At 37.1% G+C, this 6,873-nt stretch overlaps 1 long non-coding RNA gene across 1 annotated transcript; it reads right to left on the reverse strand.

Moving 5' to 3' along the window:
* Window positions 1-249: 249 nt before the first annotated feature.
* On the reverse strand, window positions 250-6,450 carry LOC143376803 (uncharacterized). Its single transcript, XR_013087159.1, has 2 exons — window positions 1,207-6,450; window positions 250-960 (listed from the first exon to the last, which is right to left on the reverse strand). It is a non-coding gene; the product is annotated as an uncharacterized LOC143376803 (long non-coding RNA).
* Between the last annotated feature and the right edge of the window lie 423 nt (window positions 6,451-6,873).

Raw genomic sequence — 6,873 nt, forward strand, 5'->3', positions numbered from 1 at the left:
TAAAAAACTAATTATTTTTCTTGTACTATAATTACGATGATGATATGTCACTTTAAAGAAGTACAAGAAAATAAATATTTTTAATTTTTAGTGCATTTTAAAATCGTATAACTTAATTTTTTTATATTTTTTTTACACGTGGAATCACCTTCGTCTGATTTACACCACCAGCTCAGTGAAATCCTGCATAACAGTTCTGTTTACATCGAGAGTTCAGTTAATGAAGAAGGGGCAATTGAAAAACAGTGCTACGGTATTAAGTATTTTATTTTCGCACCGTTTATAGTATTATTCGAAATCCTGAACGATTTACATCATTCTTTTACCCCTGCGTCCCTCTTGTTGACATACGATTCCGTCGAATCTACGAAAACACGTTCGAACAGTTCGAGTACTCCTTCGTTTGGCAGTATTAGAGTGTTACAAGAAACGGAATTTTATAAATCGCTGATTTCTCTGCACAGGCTTATCTCGAATTAACGAAGCGAAATATATTTGCTCATGTACATATGCATACATATATAATATATCCAACAATTTGTGTAATCATACGAACATACATATACGTATATCTGTTGTCTTTCAAGAGACTACTTGTGGTCGCACATGATTCATTAAGTCGTGTCCACATGCTCTATTTTGTCTATTCGTGTGAATAACTAATATAGAGCCTGAAGCTATGTAATTAGTATAGTGCATCGCAAATGACAATTTTATTAATAATGCCATCCGCGACCAAAGGATATTCCTATCTTTTCTTCAACTGCTCGGCTTGGTTAGCCATCGTGGCATGCCCCACACACAGGGTGTCTAAAAAATACTACGCCTATGAAGAAAATAAAATACTGTCTTGATGTTTCCTAAATTATTTTACACTACGTCATAGACAAAGAATTGTGCACATAAATTGTGATGCATATGAGATTCTTGAAGATCCTAATTTACAAAATTTTAATTCAACTAAAACAGGATTGACTAACTGGTGGCTCGCGAGCCACCGAGAGCACCTCTGCCTTGCTGCCACGCTGAACGGCCCCCCTCCATACCGACCAGACTCTGACGATTGCAGTCAAAAAGAGAAGCAAAGAAGGAGGACTCGACTGCGATCGTCAGAGTCTGGTCGGTATGGTGGGGGGCCGTTCAGCGCGGTAGCAAGGCGGAGGTGCCCCCGGTGGCTCGCGAGCCACCAATTAGTCAACCCTGAACTAAAACATTGACGTCTTATAGATGCGGACGCGAAACTCAGGATCGCTAAATTCATCCCAGAATTCGGATGCGACACCTCGGAGTATGTAAGATCACGTGAAAAAAATTTCATGCTCGGGCATTTTTACTGTATGCGAGGGCGTTTCTTTGGGAGAAGTTGCGAAGAAGAATTAGAAGAAAGAAGTAATTTAACATATTTGAGCAGTTTGCAATACAGTTCTCTGTAAAATAGTTTCGATTAGAACTCATTTTTCTATCAGAACATACAGCATATAAAAAAGTTAATGATTATGGCTTAAGGATGACTCTACGTTTTATAAGAACAATTTTATTTTCGCAAAATCATTTTAATCTTAAATTTCAAGGTCAAATTTCTTTATTTCACGTATTATAGTTGACAAGATAATAAAATATTCCAGTGTAACTATATACTGCGAACGGACAGTTTGCTTATAAACAAAAGTGGTTAAAAGTTTTGGTTAATAACTAATACCATAAATAGAAACCTTCACAGTTTGTTCGAGGAAAAGTAGGGGAATCCCTCCGCCCCCACAAGCAACTCTGAACGATCTAATTGGCCAAAACTTCAACAATCTTTTGAGAAGAAAAGTTTCATTCAGGGCCGGCTTTGGGGGGGGGGGCGACCGCCCGGGACGCTAAATCTGTAGGGGCGCCGCTGTATGCGTTTATTCATTTATATCCGTTCTGCTAATTGATTTTCGTGCCCTTGGAGGGGCGCCATGATAATCTTGCCCGGGGTGCCGAGTATGCTAAAACCGCCCCTAGATTCATTTACCACGTGTGATTTCCGTTGAATCTTACTTTTTAACGAACCTGTATCCACTTAGAGATACGTAGACTCGCCTGTAAAAGCCATGACCATTACTTTCTACACACCCTGTACAAAATTAATCCTACGATGTAGGTATGAATTACGAAGGTATAATAAACACTGAACATTACGAAGTATTGGAGGCACATTTGTGTTTTCGTTCAATTATAGCAAGTAGCTTGTATGAATAATATATGAAATGTTATTACTAGCTACATGCCATAGATATTTTCTTACGTTTTTGTACATTCATTATTGTTTATTTCGTTCAATAATAACTGAAATCTTGAACTTGAGAATTTTCTTTAGTTTTCTGAGTTCAAAGAATTAATAGGCAACTATGATTAGTTTATTGACCGCTACGAGCTTTTAGTATGCTTTGGTTAAACATACTTTTACAATTATAATAATTTAAAACGAGAAGAACATGGTATAAAAGTTAATAGTAAACATAGGAGAAAAAAATATTGAGCAAAGGGCATTATACAAATATCTATCTCTATGCAGAGAACTAATACTTCTCTCAACATCCAGTGTAGAGAAAGAAAGTCTAATGTGTACACTCTTAATTTTAAATAAGATATAAAACCCATTAGAGTTCAAATGAATTAACCAAAGAAACTATATGTTCTACTTGCGTATTGACGATATACAAATTTAGTAGGATGCAAATAAACACATAAGATATCATCTTATTTTTACAAGGCAAATCTCTACCAGTTTTACCATTTTCATGAAATATGCTGTACTTCCAGATGCACGCTGTTCTTATTATGTGATTTGTACTTGCACACTTTAAATATGAATGAAATCAGGATTCTATACTCCTGTGTACAGAGTTGGGCATTAGTCGAATAAATTTCTATTCGAGTACATTTTTATTCGAATGAACTTGAATAAAAATTTTTGAATAAAGTGAAGTTATTCGAGAATAACGAATAAATTTTTAGTCGACCAAATTTGTAGGGGCCCAAGGCCCTCGGCCCCCGGCCGGGCCGCGGGGGGTATCATGAGGGAAGGGGAACACTTTTCGAGTATGCCTACTCGAGCCGAAGCGGCTTATTCGTGACGTTTAGTCGCCACGGCGGTCCTTCGAATAACGAATAACGACTAAAAATTTAGTCGACTAAAAATTTATTCGTTATCCTCGAATAATTTCACTGTATTCGAAATTTTTATTCGAAGGTTAGTCGAAGAACAATTTAGTCAAATAATGCCCAACTCTGCCTGTGTACAGTAAATCCCCGTTATGAGCCCGACGAACGGGGCTGGCGGCGAGCTTATAGTGAGTTGCGGACATGATTCCGCGCGGCGCAGTGGCTGCGTCGACTCTTTCGTTTCCTCTCGCTCGTTGTCGGGTTCTCTCACTTTCGTCCGCAGGCTTCCAAGGTGGGGATAGTCGCCGGGCTGTCAACGGGAGGTAAAAACGAGCTCATAACGGGGATCTACTGTAGCTATACACCTGTAACTTTTCAAGGGGAGCAGAAATAATAATTGCGATAAATGAAAGTGCAAATAGTAGCTAGCAATTAGGAACACTTCGCGTATTCACAATTAAAGAATTATGTATTTACGTGCACCGCGAAATTGCTCTGCAAGATGTTATATGCATCTGTTTCTAAGTACATGCTCTGCGTGCTCTATATATTCATGTAAAATTTTCGTGTTTGTACATTTCTACAAATCGTATTCATAAAAAGAATGTTTCCTTCGTAAATATTACTCTCCCTTGCTTTGTTAATTCGAGATCCGCCTATACACGTAGATATATACACGTACATCATACACACTTGTATACATACGTACGTACTTATATACACAGCAAGTCCCACTAAATATGACGAGCAAGTGCAATTTTTCTGCGAGTATTCTCATAAAAAAAACTACTCGCTACGTTTTAAATCGCTTGACTTTATCGCTAACGAAATTATCACATAATTATTTCACCTTCCACAAGGGAATTTGGATTTTGGTGTTCATAATGCGACCTTAAAAATAAAGAAAATCGAAGCTACAATGTAACCGATATGATTAATTGACTGTTGTATCCTTTTACATTTAAATATCACATAACTCCCGCGGAAAAGATTAAGAGGCCCAATAAATAAATATGTAACTATTTTATCAGTACGTAGTTTTTTTTCACAGGACTATTATCAAACAATTACACTTCCACGCCATATTTCCTGGGACATTCTGTACATAACATATGTACAGAATGCTTCATAAAAGGTGGTATATTCAAAAAATATAAAACTCTTGCATGAAAAATAAGATGGCATTTGACATTTTTCTTTAATCATTATTCAACAGATTTTTCACGACGATAATTAATATGTCTAGGCTATCGCGATCATTCTATACAACCCTTTATAATTTCAAATATATAAGTTCCCACGTATTAATTACTTAGCTTCAGCCATTCCCGCCATACTATGGCTAACACTTTGTTGATTATTAAGACGTAAAAATGAAGAGTATATAAAATGTGTTGTTCTTCCTCCTTAAATTATTAAGAGAAGTATCGTTATTGTAATGTAAGTATATCACGAATACATAATTGGTTATTTTTAAATCGAAGCATTGTTATTCCAAAAGGTTAACAGACTTGGGTTAAGAAAAGATCAAGACTCATCTTATTTTTGGCTATAGGAATATCTTCTTTCTTGGATACACCATGTCTTATGAAATACTCTGTATGTGTGTGTATGTATATATTGCTTTACATTCTGGAGTTGATACGTCTAATTCGTAATTCATTATAAAACTTCTGTTCGAGATGCAGGAAAACATTGAGTTATTTACAAAATTATTCGAAACTAAAAAAAAAGAAGGAATTTTGTAACGTACTGTACTAGTCCCGTCGAAAAATATATTACACATAAAATATACAAGTTTTGGTACGATAATAAATTCAAAATGGAACGTCGCCAAATAGTTTCGTAAAATACTTCGATCTCGAAGCAGAACTCCTCTTTAATCAGGGGCGGATCCAGAGTGGGGCGATCGCCCCTCCCCAAAGGGTAATGAAATATAAAAATATTATGTCACATTTTGCAAAAATTTGTTAGGTATGTACTTAATGTGTTGACAATATATATTTGCCGAGCTATTCGCGGCTTGCATGCCTAGCGGGCCTGCTCGCTAGTGCATGGAAGTTTTTAGAACGTTTCCAGAATACATATCGCCTGAAAATGTCTAGAGACAATGCTACTATTACAAATCGGCCGAAGAAGGATCGACCTCTGTCCCCTCTCGAAACAAATGTACGTCGATCAACTCCACAGTCCTGTTCTCTTTATAAAGGTAGGCTCTCACTGCGCCTCGCCTCGGCGCAACTCCTTTTCGCACTCACATCTAAGGGCGAATTCCACTTGCGCCCAAATCGCCCGCGCCCATGACCGTAGAAATTTTCCCTTTTTGTAATAAAATTAATATCATAAATTATATGTTAAATCGTAATTTATATTTTAAAACCTGTATTTTCCGATAACAGCTTTTTCACAGATTTCTTTTCCATATTTCAGATTTGCATAAATTTTTAAACGAAAACTACGGGCGATTTGGGCGTAAGTGGAATTCGCCCTTAATAGGCTTGCGTCGGCTCGGTTTTTCCCTAGGGGCCGTCCTTAAATTGCGTAAGGGTAATTTTGGCGAATTCCTACCCCTTCCCACCCCCAGTATAAGAATACGTAAGATTTGATATTCGAACCCCCTGCTTACGTAATATTTTTTACATTTATTTTTTTCAGTTATTAAAATTCGCTTAAAGGTTTATATATGGTGGCGGACGAAAGAAAGTTTGAGTTTTTTTGAGAAGCTAGGATTAGTTTGCTAAGTGACGCATTTCGGCGTTTTGAACAAAAATTGTAATTAGTCGGAGTAGCGAACAAAAATAGTAAAGGTGGTTTTTCCAACTTTTTCTTCCGAACCTGTAATGGAAATTTAAAAATCGTGAAATTCCGAAATCAGCGATTTTCGACCTTATTCTGCGATCTTCAAGCGGTTGTAGCTCAGAGCAACGTTAGCCGATTTTGATGAAATTTTCAGGATTTTAATTCTTATTACTGGAAAAAGTTGAAAACGACCTTTACTATTTTTTTTACCATTCCGACAAATTGCATTTTTTTTCAAAACGACGAAACGCGCCACTTAGCAAACTAATCCTTCCAGCTTCTCAAAAAAACTCAAGTCGTTTGGACCATTTCTAAAAAAGTTATGCAATTTTAAAAGGTGTAAACTATCTTTCGTCCGCCACTGTCATTCATTTATCTCAGTTTCGAGACAATTAAACTAAAACTACTTTTCTGGAATATTAATGATAGAATTTGTATTTATTGAAAATTAGGTAAATAAATATTACGTAAGACGCTACCTGACTCGCCCTCCACCCCCTTGTAAGAAAACGTAAGAAATTCGTGACCCCCTCCCCCCCCCAAAAAACCTTACGTAATTTAAGGATGACCCCCTACCTGAAGTTATCTGAGCTTGCCTCGGTTCATGTGTTTGGTCAGTTACTCAGAGAAACTCTTCCTGTGCAGTCGTCAATTCAGTAGGCTCACACCCAGCCTCGCCTCGCCTCGCCTCTAGTCCTCAAAATATTCTCGAGGAAGAATCCGCGGCTCGGAGTCGCACCGAGGCGAGGCGCAGTGTGCGTCAAATTGTCAAACTACATAAGAAAAACATAGGCAGAATAAAATGAGCCGAGGCGCAGTGAGAGCCTACCTTAAAACGTATTATTTAATCACAGGTACTGCAATTATTCCGATTTCTTATAATATATAAACAGTTAATGTGAATTTAATTATTTAGGCTATAGTATCAGATAAAGATAT

The sequence above is a fragment of the Andrena cerasifolii genome, chromosome 15 (genome assembly GCF_050908995.1).
Source record: "Andrena cerasifolii isolate SP2316 chromosome 15, iyAndCera1_principal, whole genome shotgun sequence".
Lineage (NCBI taxonomy): Eukaryota > Metazoa > Arthropoda > Insecta > Hymenoptera > Andrenidae > Andrena > Andrena cerasifolii.